Here is a 20871-nt window from a genome sequence, read left to right as displayed (position 1 = left end):
TCTTCTCACAGACCTAGTCACCAGGCTGCCTCTGCAGCCATGTTTAGATGGCAGGGTCTCTGTAACTGGCCAGGTCAGCCACATAGGGGACCAGGGGTGCTCATACTTCCTTTGGCTCTGGCTCCGAGCAGAAGGAAAACTTACACAATGCCCTGGAAAACTTACACAATGCCCTGGTGTTTCATGTTTGCAAAACAGTAATATACATGTACCATCAGAGATTGCCTGATTTCGCCGTGTGGGGCTCACCTTCTATTAGGCTGCTTAGAACGAACATTCTTTCTCTTACCTTCTTTCTGTCTTTTTTTCTTTTCTTTCTTTCTTTCTTTCTTTCTTTCTTTCTTTCTTTCTTTCTTTTAATATGGAGAGGTTCCAAGAAGATAACCAAAAGTAAGTCATTAAACTTCCTGGTCAGATTAGCCTTTGTTGACACTAAAAAAAAAATTCTGTAGGGGCACCTGGGTCGCTCAGTTGGTTGAGCGTCTGACTCAATTTTGGTTCAGGTCATGATCTCAAGATCATGAGACTGAGCCCCATGTTAGGCTCTGCCTGGGGCATGGGGCCTGCTTAAGCTCTCTCTCTATCTATCTATCTCCCTCAGGCCACACCTCTCCACATGTCTCCCTCTCTCTCTCTCTCAAAAAAATCTATTAACTAAACTTATCAGGTAATTACTTCACAAAATATACATGTATCAGATCATCATGGTGTACCCTTACAACATATATCTGTCAAATATATCTCAATAAAAGTGTGGGGGGGATCGAGGTATAAATTTAAAAAACTCAAACAACTAGAAAATTTTTTTTTTTTAAAGATTTATTTATTTGACAGAGAGAAATCACAAGTAGACAGAGAGGCAGCCAGAGAGAGAGAGGGAAGCAGGCTCCCTGCTGAGCAGAGAGCCCGATGCGGGACTCGATCCCAGGACCCTGAGATCATGACCTGAGCCAAAGGCAGCGGCTTAATCCACTGAGCCACCCAGGCGCCCCACAACTAGAAAATTTTTAAAATTAAGTTCAGCCCCTTCTGTCCCTGTCCCAAAGGCCATCTTTGTTAACATTTTCTTGTGATTCCTTCAGAAAAAAGGAACACATACAAATAGGACTCTGTTTCCTGTGTGACGTGAATGGGGTTCCATGATCCCACCCCGAGATATTCTGCCCTTTTTCTTTTTCACTCAGTTACACATCTGAGAGAATCTCCCCCCCCCCCCTTTTAGTACCAGGCCACCCACCTTTCTTTTCCTGAACACATAGTATTTGTTTGAACACCTGATTTAGGGTTTTTTTCTTATCAAACCCTTAGAACTTAGAGAAATAAGTTTTTGGTCAACTTTATGTGTTATAAATACCTTTCCCCCCATTTTTGACTGTATAATCTCAAATAAATGCTAGCATTTGTTTCTAGAGATAGCTCAAACGATTGCTTCACAAGGACCTGGGAAGGCAGCAGGGAGGGCGTGGGGGTGGTGTGTGTGCTGTATTTGTTTTCATGGCTGCCATAAGATCTTACCACAAATTTAGTGGCTTAAAACCAATTGAATTTACTCTGAGGTTGGCAGTCTAATATGGGTCAGTGGGGCTCCCGGAGGCTCTGGGGGAGAACCCCCTCCTTGACTCTACTAGCTCCTGAGACCCACCTTAATTTGCAGCTGCTTCGTCCAGCCCCAAAGCCAGCAGCATAGAGTCTCCTGTCCTCCCTGGCTCTGTTTCCATCCTTTCCATCTTTTCTCTCTATTGAGCCTCCTGCTTTCTTTTATAAGGATCCCTGTGATTACACTGGGCCCATCCAGATAATCCAGGATCCTCTCTCCATCTCAAAATCTTTATTCACTTTGGCAAAGACCACTGTGCCATGTAAAGGGACATAGTCCCAGATTCTAGGGATTAAGGCGTTGACATCTTTTGGCAGGCTGTTATTCAGGGAAGAAAGGGAGGAGGGGTGCGAGGAAGAGGTGGTAGCATTGTTTCAATGCTCAAAGCCTCCCCTCCTTCATCTCTGGCATTCTGGAACTTTCTATATACAGTGGTACCTGAGTCTCACTGCAGGCCTCTTCTTCCAACCCCACCTAAAAGGTGACCTCCTTGTTCTTCAAGGGCTGTCACATGAGCATGTTTATTTCTTATTGTTTTCTGTCCCTCCACCCCATCCCCAGTGGGGAACAGGGACAACTTCTGGAAATCAAGCACTTGTGTTAGGAAATTAATGCTTGCAGCTAGGTCTTACTTCTTTGTCAGGCTGTCTATACCTGGAAACCAAGGGCCAAGACTTCAGCTCTTGCTTTGTACCCAAAATGCCTGGCCCGACATCACCTGCCATTAGAGAGAAGAGGAAGGAAGGGAAACTGGAAGAGAGGGAGGGAGCTGCTTCTCTCAGCTCAGCAGGCCTCCTGCACAGATGCTCCCTCCCTCTTCCCTGAGTGCCTTTGCACCTGGGGCTCAGCTTGACTTCTTACCCCCTTGGAGATGTAGAATTTTCTTTTCTTTTCTTTTCTCTCTCTCTCTCTCTTTCTTTCTTTCTTTCTTTCTTTTTTCTTCTTCTTCTTCTTTTTTTTAAAATAAGGGCATTGTGGGTTTTTTTAACTCTTTTTTTTAAAAAACTCTTATTTATTTATTTGAGAGAGAGAGAGCACGAGAGGGAGAGCGAGCATGAGAGGGGAGAAGATCAGAGGGAGAAGCAGACTCCCCATGGAGCTGGGAGCCCAATGTGGCACTTGATCCCGGGACTGCAGGATCGTGACCTGAGCAGACGGCAGTTGGTTAACCAACTGAGCCATTCAGGAGCCCCACCCAGAATTTTCCAGGAGCCACCTGGGAGCAAAGACTGCAGCGGGAGGACCATTCCTTACTTTCCATCCAGCCATCAGCGCCCTGTTTTCTCTCCAGCAGAACACTGGGGCCACCGCAAGAGCCACAGGGACACTTGGTATGAAGTTGAAATTCTTTTGGGGTTCTGCTGTGGGGCTCTCCGTGGAGAGTGGAGAGGGCAAGCGGCAGTTTCTGGCCCTGGGAAGGAGCGCAAATACTGTGTCTTGTTCAGGAACTTCCTCTCAGAGGCAGGGGAATGGCCTGACTGGTAGGGGTTGCTACCAGTCTGACACACCCCTCACTGCTTCATTCCCACTCCTCCAAACCTGCCTGGGCCTCCTCTGAGACCTCGGGACTTGAGACCTCCCTGTACAAATGGTCATGGAATTATTTTTCCCCTCCTGATTTTAAAAATAGCACATATCTCTTATTATTAAAAAAAAATGGACAATTTCAGAAAAACAAAGAAGCAGCAAAATCTTATACCCATAATCCAGATATCTGGAAGGAACCATGGTTAACATTTTAGCTGTTTCTTTCCAATCTCCTTACTGGGCATATATATTTGCAATTCCTGTGAAAGGTTCTTTCTATAGTCTTCAGGGGAGGTGGCTGTCTGGAGATTAACTTTCTCCCTCCAGGTGTCCCCAGTTGGGGGAGGCTGTTCATGCCCTGTCCTGCTTGGATGTTTTTCTCCCCTCTCCTCTCTTCCTGTCGTCCCTCGGGCTTCTCACCTCTTCGTACTCAGCCCCTCCTGGGACTGACACTATTGAAACAAACAAGGAACTCTTGAATCCACTCTCGAGCCTCCCACATTCCCATCCTCTGGCTCTGATAGACTGGCTTGTCTCTAGTGCCTCCATCTGTTCCTGCTCTAGAAGACAAGTAGGTCCCTGAAGGAGGCCTGTTTGGAGCACAGGGATGGAGGGTACGGGGTGGAGGGGTCTTTTGCCCAAACCTTAGCTGCTTTGCACAACGGCGCATCTACAATATAAGATATCTCACTACCCCAACACTACTTTCTTCCAGGAAAAAAAATCCCACAACCATACAAATAATATTTGACACACATGAGAAATTAATATTCTTCCCATTACTCTACTCATAACTCTATTTCCTGTGAGCAAACACGCTGACCTTATTAGCCTGAGAGAACATTTACCTCCTCTCTGTCAAGGTTAGATGACAAGATAGCCTTCATTAACTTGACAAAAAAAAAAGCATATTGCTTTAATTGCTTGCAAAGGAAATTGGGGTGGTTATAAGGTGGTGGGGAGGGCTAGGGTGAAAGCCTCTTTTCAGCCTATCGCACACATATTTTTAACATAGTTGAAATTATACAATTTTCTATCCTGCTTCCTTCACAATATGATAAACATTCTCCCAAGTTTTAAAAAATTCCCTAAAAACCCTATCTTATATAAGCTCAGTTTTAAATGATTGTGTAACATTCCATTGCAGAACACAGCCTGGGATTTTTAGGGTTAGAAAGTCAACCTCCCAGGATTATTCTTGCTAAAGTAAATCCTTAAGAGCCCTAATAACTAGCTGGGGAATTGCTGGAGAGTTTCCAAAGAAATCACTAATAGGGAACAGCTTACGTTAAATTGGATATGTTGTTCTAGGATATCAAAGCTGTGTGCAGAAAGCATTGAGGCCAGACCAGCTGGAACCATGTGAGCTGGGTCAAGAAATATATTCTAGGAGGAGCCAAGGTAAAAGTATTATAAAAGACCAAAAAACAAAAAACAAAAACCAGATACAAAAGGCACCTTACCTGGGTGATTGTGTCAGTAGCCATCAATCTGTCCTCAGGGAGCAGAAGCAATGACACAATGACATTTCATCTTGGACACAGGGAGGCAGCTGTATTCCTGAATGGGAATGAACAAGACTGCAGCCAGCAAATCCTAATTTTGAGCTCTGACCATCTCTGGGACTAGGTAGATTTTATTTTCTTTTTCTCTGTGGATCCCTAGGGAAAGACAAAGTTCTCTGTTCCATTTGTGCAACGCTGGATACTCTAGAAGGCCTTTCGGAAGGTTGGTGGTGGTCTACATGACCTCCAGTAGGTGGCCCATCCACCGCCGCGAAGACTTGGCAGGAAACGCTGGATTAGCAACAATTTTACAGAGCCTTTTGTGCCGACATGTTTTAATTTTGTAAATCCCATTTTCAGGTCTCATCATTAAGAAGATGTGGTTGGTAGGACAGGAATTGGGGGAGGACAAGGAACTCGGCTTCCGACTTCCTTAGAGTCTTAGACATTTCTGGCAGACCTGAGTTTCATCTAGGTATCTGCAGGGGACCTTCCAGAGAAGTGGCAGGTTGCTCACCGGCTCATTCGGACTCCTCCATGGCCTTCCCTGCCCCAGTAGATGCAGCCCAGAACTGGGCAGAAAAGCTGTGGAAAAGGAAGTCATGTTCTATGAGCTTCTGGCAGCCAGCCCTGAAATCATCCCTCTCTACCTGAGCCATGTCCCCCGCCCCCACTCAAGTGTCCCATCAGCTAGTAAGAGCCATCCACACTAACTCCTAAGGCTGTATTAGATCCAGTTCTCTTCCTCTCCAACCCCAGCTCCCTGATGTGGGAACCATCACCTCCCTGGTATACCAGCCTCTGATCCTTCTGCTTCCAGTCTGTTCCACAGGCCAGGGCCAACGTGAAGACAAAACGGGTGAAGGAGGTGCCCCAGAACACTGGCTCTTCTGCAGAGGTGCTTGCAGGAGGAAGTGGAGTTGGGGGCCCTGGGGTGTAGAGTCTCCAGGATAGCTTGCAAAGCATTCATCCAGAAGGTGGGGGAGCAACAGAGAAAGCCTTCATTTGCAACAGTGGGAAGCAGGTGTGCAGTTTATGGGTGTGGGTCCCACTAGACCAGGACTAAGTGTCTTTGTAAGAAGCAGTCTGTCTCTGTGGCAACAGAGGAGGAGAAGCTTGGCACTGGGAAAAGCCTCACCGATGGTGAAGAGCATTCAAGGCTAAGAGTCCTTATATTGACCCGGGTCATCAGGAAAATTGAGCTCACCTGGTAGACAACCTTGGCAGCTCTCCTGAAGGAGGCCCAAGGGAAGGGGGGAAAAACACCTGCTTCCATGATGAGTCATTTACACAAAGCAATGACAAGAAATAAAGGCAGTGGGGGTGGGGAGAAGAAACACACAGCAGGTGAAGAAGACACACCAAGGAATGTTGCCATGGAGCAGATGAACAATCTAACGAGAAAGTAAGAGAACAGAGTGAAGCAGTTGTCTCCATGAAGAAAGTACTGACATGAGAGGTCACGAGAGAGGTCATGAAACAGTAGGAAGAAATGAATCGTGAGCCAGATTGCTTAGAAAAAAGACAGCCACCCAAAAGTCATTCTTAAAGTCTAAAATAGGAAGGAGTTAAAGGGACAATAAATTCTGCTGAAAACTCAGCAGGAGACAGCAAGAGGAAGAGGGGAGGTCTGCAGATTACAGGGAAATAAAGAAAGGGTCAGCGGGAAAACTAGACCTGAAGGACGAAGACTATCTGTTTGCAGGTGCATTAGATCCTTCTAAAAGGGCACCGAGGAAACCGATCATGTTCTTTGCCCCAAGGGAGGAGGGTAGAACTGGAAAGAAGAGTTTTCTCTTGCTATCTTTTAAAATGTTGACTTGTAGGGCGCCTGGGTGGCTCAGTGGGTTGAGCCTCTGCCTTTGGCTCAGGTCATGGTCCTGGAATAGAGCCCTGCATCCCTCGGCTCTGCTCGGCTCCTGCTAGGGAGCCTTCTCTCCCCGCTCTTTTGCCTGCCTCTCTGCCTACTTGTGATCTCTCTCTCCGTCAAATAAATAAATAAAAATCTTTTTTAAAAAGGTTGGGTGAGCCTGGTGGTGGGTGTTAGGGAGGGCACGTATTGCATGGAGCACTGGGTGTGGTGCATAAACAATGAATTCTGGTACACTGAAAAGAAATTTAAAAATTTAAAAATAAATAAATAAAATAAAATGTTGGCTTGCATGAACATATTAGCTCTTCAAAAAGCATTCTAGGGCGCCTGGGTGGCTCAGTGGGTTAAGCTGCTGCCTTCGGCTCAGGTCATGATCTCAGGGTCCTGGGATCGAGTCCCGCATCGGGCTCTCTGCTCAGTGGGGAGCCTGCTTCCTCCTCTCTCTCTTTCTCTGCCTGCCTCTCTGCCTACTTGTGATTTCTCTCTGTCAAATAAATAAATAAATAATCTTAAAAAAAAAAAGCATTCTAATTAGGCAATCCCCACAAGCACCCAGCAGGCAGGCATATTCACCAATCTGATTATGGTATTTACTTTTTCTGCCTTAAAACCCTTGAATGGCTCTCCTTGCCTGTAGGATAAAGAGTGCGTATCTCTAGATGGTTTAGTAATGGGGCAATTATAGAATTTATTGCCCCACAGAGCAGTTTTGAATTTGACGGGGAATGCTACATGTGTAACCCGAGGCTAAGGTCACCCACCTATGTGGCAGTCATGACCTGACCTTTGCTGCCCTCTCCCGCCTCGCCCTTCAGTGCCCCCAGCCCCGGGCGGGAGTGGGGATCCCTAAACCTAGCCATGCTCCAGACCTCTCCACACTGGCTGCCCTGTATTCTCCCTCCTTACCCCTTCCCCCCGCCCACTTTCTCCTCCCCATGCATCACTGCCCTCCCCCTGGCCCAATTTATTCTGCCCAACACCCTTTGGGTCTGTATGTACCTCTCAACACTTACACATTTTACCACTTCTAAAATGCACGTTTTCCCCTCTACCCGTGCACATCTGAAACTAGCATAGGTCTTAAAATGCAGGGCACATCCCAGTTTCATCGGCAGCTTTTTTCCTGGTGGATCGTGAATTAATGGCACATCTTACAACAGAAAGTATCTTAGATTTGACGTCACATGTTATCCCTCTGGACTGTAACTGACTAGTTCCAGGGCTGGCTTCCCACTAACTGGGACATCTTTGAGGGCAGTCCCGTGGGTGATTTTTCCCTGAATTCCCCAGTGGCACTTACTGGGAAACAGTGGTGACACAGTAAATAAATTCAGCAGTGAACCAGAAATTTTCAGGGAAAAAAAAATGGGTAGGAATAGGGGATTTTCTCTTAAAAACTTTAGAAAGTTTTTTTTTCTTCCCCCTGAACATTTCTGATTTTCTTGGGGTCTTCAGATCTCCAAATACCCAAAACTTGATGATGGAATGAAGAAAATAAAATTCTATATAAAATACATCTTTATGTTCTAACACCAGGACTCTAGATCTATACAGGAAAGTGAAATAAAAGTGAAAATATGTATATTTCTTTTTTCTTTCAGCGTTTCCACCTTATCCTTGCCTTGGTTCACAAGGTAGAAGTGACAAAGTGCAGAAGAACATAGTCATTCATTCGACACACATCCATTAGGGTCCCCATAATGATTTGCCTGCACTTTGTTCCAAACTGAAAACACCACAGCAAATAAGGCAAAGCCCCCTCTCCCCCCACCCTGAGCTTACAACCTAGTGATGGATGTGAAACAGTAACATACATGCAAATAAAAATATAACATGTCAGAAGTGATTATAATGATGATAATATGAGCGTACTGCATTTTGCTACATTTGGGGTTCCCCAAGCTTATCTTATCATAATGAGCGCCTGGAAGCTCATTAAAAACAGATTGGTGGGCCCATTGCCAGACCCACTGATTTGCGATCTCCAGGGGAGAGACCTGGCAAAATTTTCTGGAGGAATGCTCCAGTTGCTTCTTGTGATCCCCGGATGCCTAGGCTGTAGCAGAGGTTTCGAACTTTGGCTATAAGATAGAATCACAGGGGGAGTTGAAGTGTATGACACCAGGTCCCTCCCCTGAAGATTATGATTTTCTCTGGGTGAGTCCTGACTTTTGTATTTATTTGAAAGCTCACCTTGGGATGCTAGTGAGCTGCCAGGGTGGAGAACGGAGGACCAGGCAGTCTCGGGGATGGTTGGAGATCAGAATCAGGAACTTGCTGCCCTCGGGCTGTCCACTGCCTGTGCCGCCCAGGAGGCAGGCATTAGGTTCCTTGACCCAGCTGCCCGCCTGTATCCAAGGCTAAATGTCTTCACATCTACAGTCACCGAGCACAGGCTGCTCCCCACTAGCAATTTCTTGGAAAGTCCCCAGTGTATCATTTCCATTAGTAACTTTGTTTTGAAATCCCAACTAGTCTTAAAGATAGAAAGAAAGAGAGAGAGAGAAAGAGAGAGAGGAAGGGAGGGAGGAAGGAAGGAAAGAAAGAAATTATTTCCTTTTTTTGAAAAAGATTTTATTTATTTATTTGAGAGAGAGAGAATGAGAGGGAGAGAGAGCATGAGAAGGGGGAGAGTCAGAGAGAGAAGCAGACTCCCTGCCGAGCAGGGATCCCAATGCGGGACTCGATTCCGGGACTCCAGGATCATGACTGGAGCCAAAGGCAGTTGCCTAACCAACTGAGCTGCCCAAGCGTCCCAATTATTTCCTTTTTTAGCTCAAAATTTCCCAAACCATTACATCCCTACACCAGGCCTCTGAGGGGAATTGGAGAGGGAGAGGAGAAGATCAGGGTGCTGGGACATCCAGGCAAGAGGCACCTCGCTATTCTCTTTTCCTGTGACTAGCCTCTGTAGTCACTCCCTCTCTGACACGAAACGCAAAGGCAGATCCCCCCTGGCCTTGGTTGGAGCTGGGTGACATCTGGAGCCTCAGGGACGCTGTAGGCGTTGCTCTGAGAACCGGAGGTGCCCGTAACTGGGGCAGCGGGTACTGTCTTTTGCACTTAGTAGGCAGTTCTGACTGTTCCTCCCTCTCTCCCCCTTCTGGTGTTTTTCTTCTCGAGAACTGATTGTGTCGGGACTTCTTTATGTCATTGCTCAATGAGCTGGAAACGGCGGCCCCGGTGATTAGAAGGCTGGTTTGCAGGGAACAAGCTGGAGTGTTGACATTTGCAGAAAGCATTCTTGCTAAACTTTAAACACTTTGCAGAGCTAATCCTGCTGGCATTGCCTGTTAGTGATATTCCTGTGGCTCTGACGGGCACGCAGAGTTCCATCAGACACCCCGGGAAAGGGCAGGTTAATTGGTTTCCTTTAGGGTTATCGCCTGGTTAGGCGGACACCATGTCCATTTTCCCACAAAGGAAGTGAACTTGTATTGAGCGTTACCTGTCTGGCACATAGGAGGAGCTCAATCCAGGCTGACAAGCTGAATAATGTGAAGGAGTGATTAATTAATTGCGTGGGCCGGGATGAACTGTGCATATTTATTGGGCACTCTTAATTTTGCTATGAACAAATGGACGATTTCCGATATTGATGCATTTGTGGGAGCACAAAATGGCCACCTTCTCTCTGTGTTCTCCTATGGTCTTCCCTTGGGGCAGTCAGAAAGAGAAAGCTCTCTGGAGACTCTTCCTAGAAGGACACTGGTCCTGTTGGATCAGGACCCCACCTGGTGGTCTCATTTTACCTTATTACCTCCTTATTCCAAATAGAGCCAGAGGGTTAGGGCTGCAACATATGAACTGTGGGGGCGGGAGGGACGGTGGTCTCGGGAGGGGAAGCACATGTGGGTCCAAGTGTGACCCTCCAGGGCAGTAAGTGAGTGAGGAACCCTGGAGACCCCATCTGCAGATGGGCAGCTGGGGTAATGGGGAGACGGCCAGAGGCTGCTGGAAGAGTGGAATTGTGGGCTGGCTGGGAAGGTGGAGTCCGAGTTAGGTAAGTGGACAGAGGGGCTGAGCCTGCCAGGCTCTGGGAACTTCTCCAGAAAGGCCTGGAGGCCTGGAGGTGAGGGGGCGGGGAATGAGCCTCCGAAGAACTGGAAACTGACTGGGGGGGGGGGGTGGTGCAGGGAATGGAGAGGAGGCAAGAAGGCAGAGAGAGGTGGTAGAGACTCCAATGGGTCTTGTGTCATTCACAGTTTTGTCCAGGGCCCACGCGAGTGTGCTGAAGGGAAAGGGCGAAACATGTCGTTGTTGTGGAAATAATTTCATGGGAAAAGAAAATCAGGTCTTTGTACAGTGTCATTTGTGTGTTGTTTTTTCCTTTCAATTCTGGAGGTGGACATGGTGGTCTCCTTCTGTGGGGGTTGTAATGTTTCAGGCTTCTGTGGGTTTTTAATGGGGCTCTGATGGTGAGCTCCTGAGGGCCAACAGGAGCTCTGGAAGGGTTTCTCCAGGAGAGGGGGGAGTAGAAAAGAGCCAGCTTTCTCTTTGTTTCATCTCAGAGGTGCAGGGAAGAGGGTTCAGTGAGGCTGCCGGGATGGGGGACCCAGCCTACAGGGAGGTGGAGGAAGAATACAGGGGTTTCTCTGGCAAGCCCAGGTGCCCCAGGCCCCTTCTCCTGTGGAGGCCTAGGCGGGTTGTTGGGTTGGGGGGCTGGACCAGGGCTGGACCAGGGCTGGACCAGGGCGGTGACCCAGAGCCCAGATCCCAGAGCTGGAAGCCAGCTTCCTTGGCTTCCTTGTTTGCTGAAGCCATGACCTCCTAGGGCTGCAAATGGTCTTGGGCCTCTCTGAGCCCCCACCTCCCATCTCTGTTTTGTGCCCAAGGCCTGGACTGATTCTTCCCTAGGACTTTATGCCGAATCTTCATGGACTTCCTGAGCCTGGGGACACCAGGGCAGCCACCGTCCCCGTAGGGCAAGCAGAACAGAATACCCGGGGGAGCGAGAGTGCCCCATACCCCTCCCTGCTCCAGGCTCACCACGGCACCCGTTTTCCCCCTTCTCCCCTGATGGCCCTCAGCCACTTGACATGGCCTGAGCCCTGCCCTTCTGGGTGTAGACCCCCTCCCCACCCCTGCCTGCCCTCCGTACCTCAAAGCCCACAAGGGGAAAGGAGGGACCAAATCAGGTAGTTCCTGTCCTCTTCCTCCTCACCAGACCACCCTGAGCACCACGGCTGGCAGCCTTCACCCAGCGAGGGCAAGGGCACAGGGAGGCTTCCTCCCCTTTCTGACCCAGATGCCTGTAGTGAAGACCCACGCGCTGAGAAACGCCTCTCCCTCTCGTCTGCTTCCTTCCAAGTCCTCCTTCTCCCTGCCTCTGTGTCTCTTGTCATGATTTTCCTTGTTCCATCACACAGGGAATACACAAACTTTTTTTCATGGAAGATGCTGAAATAATACATGATGGAGATCACTTGGCAAAATGTCAATATCACAGCGTACCCCCATCCTCGTCGCCCCCCGCCCCTACCCGTTCCCCTTCCCTCCTCCCAGGTGGACTCACAGCTTGGGTTTGGGATGCAGCATCTCAACCCTGTTCCTCAGGGAAGTTCCTGCAATCACACAGATATGAATACACACGCCTGAGCTCACACAGATATGACTTCATTACATCTATGTCTATGTGTACACGTACATATCACTTTTTTAAGATTTTATTTTTTTATTTGAGAAAGAAAGAGAGTGAGCGAGAGAGCACAAGTGGGGGAGTGGGGAGAGGAAAAGGAAGAAGCAGACTCCCCACCGAGCAGTGAGCCTGATGCAAGGCTCAATCTCAGGACCCTCAGATCATGACCTGAGCCAAAGGCAGATGTTAACCGGCTGGGCCCCCCAGGGACCCCTGGTTGTTCTGTTTTTGTTGTTTGTTTGTTTGTTTTTAATATAGTTGGGATCATACCATAAGCGTTCTGCAAATTGCTATTTTCATGTAAGGTGTCTGGGGAGCTGTCAATCACACAGCACCCCAGTCTACATGAGCCCTATCTCATCCCAGCAGCTGCCTGTTCCAATCTGCGGATTTCTCATGGTTTTTTAACCTCTCATTACCTCTCATTATTGACATTTCTGGCATTTCTAATTTTGATTTTGCTATTACAAATAAGGAAGTGACGACTATTTTATTAGTTATTTATTGCTGCCTAGCACATTACCCCAAAACTTGGTGGCTTAAAACCATAATGAATATTTATTATCTATCCCAGTTCTTGTCTGTCAGGAAGCTGGGAGAAGCTTGGCTGAGTGGCTTCTGGCTCAGGATTCTTCTTGAGGCTGTAGTCACGGGGTGTTGACTGGGGCTGGAGGGGACACTCACTCACAGGGTTGGCTAGTGGGTGTTGGCCATTGGTGGTGAGCCTCAGTTTCTCCCCATGTGGGCCTCTCCACAAGGCTGACTGGGTGTCCTCACCACATGGTGGCTGGAATCCCCCCGCAGGAGTTATTCAAGAGGGAACAAAGCAGAAGCAACGATGCCTCTTACAACCTAAGCTCACACGTCACAACTTGTCACTTGGGCCACATTCTGTTCCTCAGAAACAAGTCACTAAATCCAGCATTTTGGGAGGCAGGAGTGCAAAGGATTTGTGAACATATTTTAAAACCACCAGTACTGCCCTTATACATAATCTTTGCATATCTATGTGAATTGTACCCTTAGAGTAGATTTCTGGAACTACAATTACAGGATCAAGTGGTGTATGCCCTTTTAATTTTGATCATTCCTGTTTGTGCCAGAAACTGTTTTATTGTCCCCTATTGTCATTGTCTTTCTCAGCTTCACCAGACCTCCTCTGAGCTGGCTTGGTTCGGGAACGTATTTCCCAGCATCCCTTGCAGCTACGTGGAGCCGTGTCCCTAAGTGCTGGCCCATGACAGGGATCGTGTGGAGCTGGGTCATCCCTTACAGGAACTGCTGGCCTACTTCCTTCCTTCCCTGTGAAGAGAGGGTCAGGGGATACACAGAAAGACCCCATCCCTCGACCACCTCATGGAGCCACCTTTCTTCCCCGGACTTCTTACCAGCTTAGATTTCTGTGTGAGAGAGAAATGGAGTTAGATATTTGGAGAGAGAAATGGAGTTAGACAATGGAGATGGGACATTCATGTCCCATCTCTGCCACTTGAGTCTGTTGACATGACTATCCTGAGTGGCCACCAGGAGCTACTGGCAATCGGTGAGAAACTGTTGCGTCCAGATCTCAACTTCAGAGGGCTGAGAGAGACAACAGGCCAGACTGGGCTGCGCAGCCCTCACCTGGAGAGCAGGGACAACTCCCAGGGCCACTGCCAAGACTGAATGAAGTTACATGTGTATTGGATTGTACCCATAGCTCCTGAACACCACAGAGCCTCAGGATGGGCTGCTGGGATAATTAAGAAAGTTATAAAAGAAAAGTCTCCAGAGCCAACCCCCCATTTCCTCTCTGGTCCATAGGCTTTAATACCCATCTCCCCGGGAGGGAGGGGGTGGGGAACCCTGCTTGTGTAAAAGATCTTCTAAATTCTTTTTCACCAAATAAAATTGATTAGTGTCATTTTATACCCTTCCGCTGTCACACGGACCCTTCAGTGGGGGACATACTGTGTTTGACTAGACCACGGGAAGGAAAAGTCCAACTGTGAAATTTCAGGTACCAGCGAAGCTAAGTGGGGGCCCTTGGCCCACTTGGAGGTGCTTCACGGATGTGGTTGGAATCATAACTTTTAGGGAGTGGGCCCCCCGCCCCCTCTCTGCTTCCCCCCTTCTGTCTTCTCCCCCCTCTTCTCTCTCTCCTGTTCCCTGTCTTCTCCTGGCCTCAACGGCCATCTGAGTCCCTGATGATTCCATGTGATTACGTTTCCACAGGCAGGTGTGTGTCTTGTTTAGTCACATTAAAAATAAATCACTTGGCCGCACACAGTCAATGCCTCAATCTGTTGCTCTCCTCTGCTTTCCAGGAATGGGTTGCTCCAAGCGCAAGTGACTGCTGGGGAAGGTGAGCAGCGAAGGACGAGGTGGGATGGGGATGGACTGAGCCCTTCCGGCTCGCCCTCCGGCTTCCCGCCCGGTCAGACAGAGAACGGGGCCATGCCCACAGTTATGCCCATCACGCAGCACAGGCTGCGTTCTTGGGGCCGGTAACAGTGAGCTGAGTGTGAAACCAGGTTTGGGGAGGAGAGGCAGGCTCAAGTTCCCTGACACCTGCTTTGTGCAAGGCCCTGGGCTCTCTTTCATGTCTGTTCCCTTCTACGGGGGCATCGGGATCCTGGTGGTGGGACCCTGGGTAATTCTACCTTTCAGGGCCTTGTTTGTTCAGACTAGAAACATTACCTCATTCTCTAGTCATTCCTTTGGCTATGATGGAAGGGCCTGGGGATTAGACAGACCTAGTTCACCATTGTGGGCAGATTGCTTAGCCTGTTTCTTCATCTCTAAAATGCAATGGCAATCAGGATCGAATGAGATAATGTATTTAAGACACCTTATAAATAGGCAGCTAAAAAAGGATGGTGTTTAATCTCTCCTTCATAACACACATAACATACTTCAGCATCTTAGAGAGCTGATTAATTTTACAGGTTGGGGTGGCAGTGTTTCTGTGTGTGTGTGTGTGTGTGTGTGTGTGTGTTGATGAGAACAATGTGGAGGATGAAGAACTGAGTCTTTGTGGAAATCCTGGAACTTCAGAAAACCAGACCCCCGCTCCCGCCCCTGTAAAATACTCCTGGATATTACGTCAGGGGGTGGTGGGTATCAGAGATGTTCCCCAGTGAACTGGTTCTCCCTATGGTCTCATTCTGGGTGACCTCCTTCCACAGCTGATCTGGGCTGGTCTGATTTGTTCTGACCCATAAAATGTGGTGGGCTCTGAGACAGTTCTGGGCCTACACCTTAAGAAGCCCTAGAAACTAACAGTTTTGTGCTTTGGTGGGATCTTGAGCCAATATGGAAGAAATTTGTCCTCTCTGTGCTGGAGATAACAGAGAGAGAGAACACGTGGAAAAGAAGAAACCCTTAGAATGTATGGAGATGAGAGAAAGAGAGAGAGAGAGAGAGAGAGAAGAGCAACCATCCCTGTGTCTCTGAGCCCAGCTTTCCAGCCACCCCTGTGAGGCTCCAGCCATGGGAGTGACCCATCCTGGATGCTCCAGCCCAGGCCAGCCCCAGGTCGGTCATTTCAGCCCACCCTGACCTGGGTTCCCTCCTCCTTTGGCCATCATAACACTTCATGAGGCTCTCTGCTGTCATCTGCTTCATTGTCCTTGTCACCTGGCACTGCACCTGGCACAAGGCAGCCATTCAACAAACGCTTCTGACGTAAATGAATGAATGAATGAATGAGTGATTTTCAAATGGCAGACCTCAGCTGATTCCACAGGGTTTTGTTGGGGGGAGTAGGGCACGAGGAAGGGGCTTTCCTTCCTGGGACATTAGCCTCAGTCCAGTCCAGGTAAGGGGAGCCAGGTTCTTTCTGAGGCCCTCCTACCTCCCTAAAGCCCACTCCATCTCCCCTCTCACTTGGGGGCAGGGGGCCGGGCTATTGGAAACTGGCCTTCTTGTCCTTAACTCTGAATTGAGAAACCCTGGGAGAATTTTGCCGTTTTCCTCTTCTGGAGAAGAGGAGCACAGAGCCAAGGAGCAGAGGCTGTAAAGCGTGGCTCAGATTTGATAAACAGGCAGGAGGTTTCAGAAGCAATCAGGGGAGAAAAGAACATACATTATTCCCGGAATCCACAATGCAGCACTAACGAGCTGGAGGAACTATGATTTGATCTCGTCCTGCCTCCTACAGCCCAGGACCAGCAGGTTTGGGACAGGAAGCAGGGAGGGGCTCCGCAGCTGTGTCCACACGGCCTGGCCAGGGCTTCCCCTGGGATGTGAGGGGCCAGAGGTGGGGTAGGGCGGTGGTGTTTGCTGTCCCCCTGGGAGCATGGTGGTCCTCTGTGGGACGGGAGGGTGTTTATTAGGCCTCCATATACAGCTGGTCATGAAGGACCTAAAGACAAGGGACAACAGGTGTCTCCTGATGGCAGGCAGAACCCGGAAGGGGGTCCCCAGCAGAGCCCAACCATGCTGACACCCTGATCTTGGACCCCCAGCCTCCAGAACTGTGAGCAAAAAATTGTGTCATTTATAAACCATCCAATCTGCACTATCTTGTCATAGCTGCCCAACAGACTAAGCCAGAAATAACCAACATTTACTGAAACATAACCACATGCCAAGCACGGTTTAAAGCACCTTGCTCACATTAACTCCTTGAATCCTTGCCATCGTCATATCTAATAGGTACTATTATTATTTTGTCCCCATTCTACAGATGAGGACACTGAGAGCGGAGACCCTGACCCTTCTGACCGTGGCTGAACTCCAGCACCCAGAACGGTAGGAATTCAACAAACTCGTTTACTTCATGGCACCAAAATGCACTCTGATATGGAGCCTGGGGGCCAGCAGCCTCCCTGGGGACACGGACTGAGACTCTCATACCCCCCACCCCTGCCCTCCTTCCATCCATGCTTATTTTCCAAGGCCAGCAAAGTGCAGCGCTTTCGCATAGAGAGAAATCAGATTTAGGTTTACCCCCAAGTAGATCATAATGACAGTTTAATATGCAGAGATAACCTATGGGTAAAAATCATGGCAAAATAATAAGAATTACAAAGAGAAGCAAACAATGGGCTGTAATAATTTTCTCACTCATCCATTCACTCCCTCAAGGAGCATTCATCAGGCCTAGCCCTGGGATACAGGGATAAGAGGGACGTAGGCCCCCCCCCCACTTCTGGTGGGAGGAGGCAGTGGCTGCCCCCTCCAGGGTACCAAAGACCTGGGTGGAGACACTAAGGAGAGCAGGCCCCAGGCCAGAGTCTTGTCCCCATCCCCCAACTGTCCCCTCTGCCCTGTGGGTACTTTTGCCAGAGCTGCCTCCAGAGTGCAGCCTGCGGGGCTCTGGTCTCTGCGGAGAAAAGCAGGCCAGTGGACCTTGTCCTGGGTCTTATGGTTGGCTGACCCCTTTCAGTGTCCCTCTGGCCTCCTTTGCCCCGCCCTGTGATGGCTGGCAGAGGGCCCCAGGCTCCTGGCCTGGCTGCACACGCTCAGGCACCTGCTCCCTCACACAGATCCTGCTGCAGACAGCTAGGCCACTCCTCCCACTGGCCTGCGTGGCTCTGGCTCTGCGGGGTGATGGATGGGGCTGCTCCCGTTCTGGGTCCCCAAGAGCGCCTTTGAATAATAACTTGGCAAAATTACCCTCTTTTTTTTTTTTTTTTTTTGCTCATCCTATTTCTGATTCATTTGCTCTTTCTAAGTCATTCATCTCTTTTGAGTTACAGGAAGAAAAGAGGAAGAAGAGGAGGGAGGAGGGGTCACAGGTGCAGGGACCACGAGCCCCACCTCCCTGTCTCATGGAGGGGCTGGACACATGGGCCTCTCTGCCTCTAGGATGTCTCTATTGCACCTGACCTCCGCCCACAGGAGGACAGCCAGCATGGCAGGAAGGGGAGGTGGGGGAGGCTGGCTCTACTCATGGAGAGATCCTGCCTGCCTGCAAGGATGTCAGGGTTTTCCTAGCCTTGGGGGGAGTGGGAACAAGGGCAGGGAAAGGAAGGAGAGATGGGGGTGCGAGGGGTCCTGTCAGCTTACCAACGCCTTCGCTGATCACCTGCTACGTACCAGGTGCCAAAAGACAGACAGACAGACTCTGTTCCTGCCCTCGAGGGGGTCTCCAGGCTAGTAAATAGGTAAGTACCTGCAGAAGATGCCCGAGCGGAAGTAGGTCCCAAGCCATCATACAGAGGAGGCTGTTCATTCTGTGACGAGAGGGACCAGGCAAGGCCGGCTTCACAGATGGGCTGGTGAGGAAATGTTCTGGAACTTCAGTCTGAAGGTGGAGAAGGGTGCTCTGCATGTCTACAGAGGCCAAGGTGTGAAGGCGGTCTGTCTGGAAGGAGTTCTGCTACATGGTATTTTCAGAGCGCAGAGAGAGAGATGGCCATTGGCAAGACGCAAGAGGCCGGGAAGAGCCTATGAGAACAGGGCTGCAGATCTTAACCGAGTGCCTAGCTTATGGGAGAAGCCCGTGTGCCTGTTACAGGGCTTGGATTACCGCAAAAGGACAGTTATCCAACAGAAAGATGTGGGGTTAGATCTGCAACAGTTGGGGGCGGGGGAGAGGGGTGGAGTGGCTGGGAGAGGCTGGAGGCAGGGACACCAGCCAGGACGCTGCTGCAAGAGTTTAGGCAAAAGGCTGTTGGAGGACTGAACCTGGGCAGGGCCAGCGGGGAAGGGAATGGATGTGAGAAACCCATAGAATGTCCTGTGGACTGGGCTTGGTGATTGGCTGGGGGTCATAGAAGAGGCAATGCTACCTAGGACATAGAAGAGGCAATGCTACCTAGCCGTGCCACCAGCTGAAACAGGGACCATAGCAGCAGAAACATTCATGACACATGGCCAAGCGCCTGCCAGGTGATAGCGTTTTTCCAGTCCCAGAGACACAGAGACAAATCATTCATGTCTTCTGAACGCTCGTCAGGGGCATTTAAAGACAGCTTAATTTATATACAAAACTCGGATCCCTCCACATTTGCGTGCATCTCAGAACTTCTTTAGCAAAAAATGTACCCTTTTCTCGCCAGCCACACAGAAACTCACTACGTATTTTTCTTTATTTTGTTTTCTCCAGCAGGCTACACTCACCCAAATGGGATGATTCAAGATGACCCCCTTGGTCCGTGGGCGGGAGCACGGAGCCCACTTGGGGCCGATTCCACACAGCTCGGGCTGGGAAGCTGGAAGCTGCAGAGTCAAGTCTCCTTCTAGCCATCTCCGCCAGTCAGCTTGAGTATTTTCCCCCCTGGGATGGATTTCCCCGTAAAATAAATGTCTTGTCTGAATTAATCTTATTTTTAAAAGGAGAGAGTCATCATATTGTAAAGACAGATCATAAAAAGATGCATCAATCTGTCAGAAGGCTGGTTACGATGAGTATTTGTTTAGCAGAAACAGTGCCCCCCTCCCCCTGACTCTCCGACCCCCAGCCTCCCAGCCCCCAGCTCACCAGTCCCCGGCATCTGGCCTATGAGGCTGGGCTGTTGCTGTGCCCAGCCCCGTGCAGGCAGCTTCTCCTGCATGCCTGGGGCCCCTGCAGTCTGTGCGGCCCAGCTTTACTCCTTAGACGGGCTGGCACACAATCCCTGCACGCAGCTACCTCCCTTTTCAGCAGAGGCCCAGCAGCGCCCCCAGCTGGAGAGGCCAGTCCCGCTGCCCAGCCGTGTCCCAGACGCTTTGATTTGGGAGCTCAACAGTATTCAGGATCTTAATGGTAACTTCAAATCTATTTTGTTTATTCTCGAAAAAACAAACAAACACAAAACTATATAGGCCTTAACCTAAGGACATAGATTAGGAGCGAAAATTCAAGCAATTCCTGAAGAGCCAGGGGTAAAATTCCTATACCATAAGGTGAAACATTACAAGGTAATACACGAATGTGCAAAATAAAAGAGGAACATGTGAAAGTCCTCCTTTATCTTCTCCGCCGTTGACCACTGGGAACGTTTGGTGTGTTTCCTGTCTTCCAATGTATTTCTACCAATTTTTCCCTTGCTCTATACACATGTGTTGCTTATTTTGGGTTATGTGAGGTTTTTTTCTTTTTCCTTTTACTTAACATCCTTTAAAAAAAAAACTATAAAATCTACAGCCATTTATCATTAAAAACTTCAAACTTTACAGAGGGGTAGAAGATAAAAAGAAAAACAAAATAAAACAACCCTCAAACAATACCCTTTCCCTGTCCCTCCATTCCCACTCCCCAAAGCAAACAGATGAGAAACATATATTCTTTGCGTATTTCTTAAGAAAGGATTACGCATATACCAGCACTTAAAAATATTCATCCTTAATCTGTTCATCCTACCGGTGAGGAAGCGACAGCTCAGAGACGTCCCAGGGCAGACCCAAGGTCACACAGCTGACTGGGACAGAGGCAAACTTGGCAGCCAGTGCCCTGATTTCAGAGAGCAAAGGTCCTTTCTCCACACGTCTCCAAGGTGTCTGCCCACCGCCAGTCTTGTCTCTAATCCCTCCCTAATCTGGACTCTGCCAGACTGTGACACCTCGCACCATTGCCACTGGTTGTCACCCTCCCTACCCGAAAACGCTTGTGGGCTCTTGGCGTGTTGTTGGTCTGGGTGGGCCTGTCTCAGGGTTTCAGGAGCACCTGCTGCCTCTGTCAGAGCTGTCCTCAGAGCAGAGCAGCCTCGTGGAGCCTGGCCAAGGGATTCCTTCAGTGGGCTCGAGTTCACGCCTTGGTTTCCCAGATTAAAATGACAGCTATGTGCAGAGGACCTTTCCTTCCCAAGGATCATTCCAGTTA

The 20871-nt window shown here is 49.1% G+C and overlaps 1 long non-coding RNA gene across 1 annotated transcript; it reads left to right on the top strand.

Annotated features, from left to right (window-relative positions):
- The first annotated feature begins 2752 nt into the window (after nucleotides 1-2752).
- On the top strand, nucleotides 2753-19505 carry LOC106006475. The gene is made up of 3 exons (XR_001180528.2): nucleotides 2753-2928; nucleotides 16810-16874; nucleotides 19177-19505. It is a non-coding gene; the product is annotated as an uncharacterized LOC106006475 (long non-coding RNA).
- Nucleotides 19506-20871: the final 1366 nt, after the last annotated feature.

The sequence above is a fragment of the Mustela putorius genome, unplaced genomic scaffold (genome assembly GCF_011764305.1).
Source record: "Mustela putorius furo isolate JIRA1106 unplaced genomic scaffold, ASM1176430v1.1 tig00003896_pilon_pilon_pilon, whole genome shotgun sequence".
Taxonomy (NCBI): Eukaryota; Metazoa; Chordata; class Mammalia; order Carnivora; family Mustelidae; genus Mustela; species Mustela putorius.
Note: the sequence above shows the minus strand (reverse complement) of the source record. Positions and strands in the feature narration are given on the sequence as shown.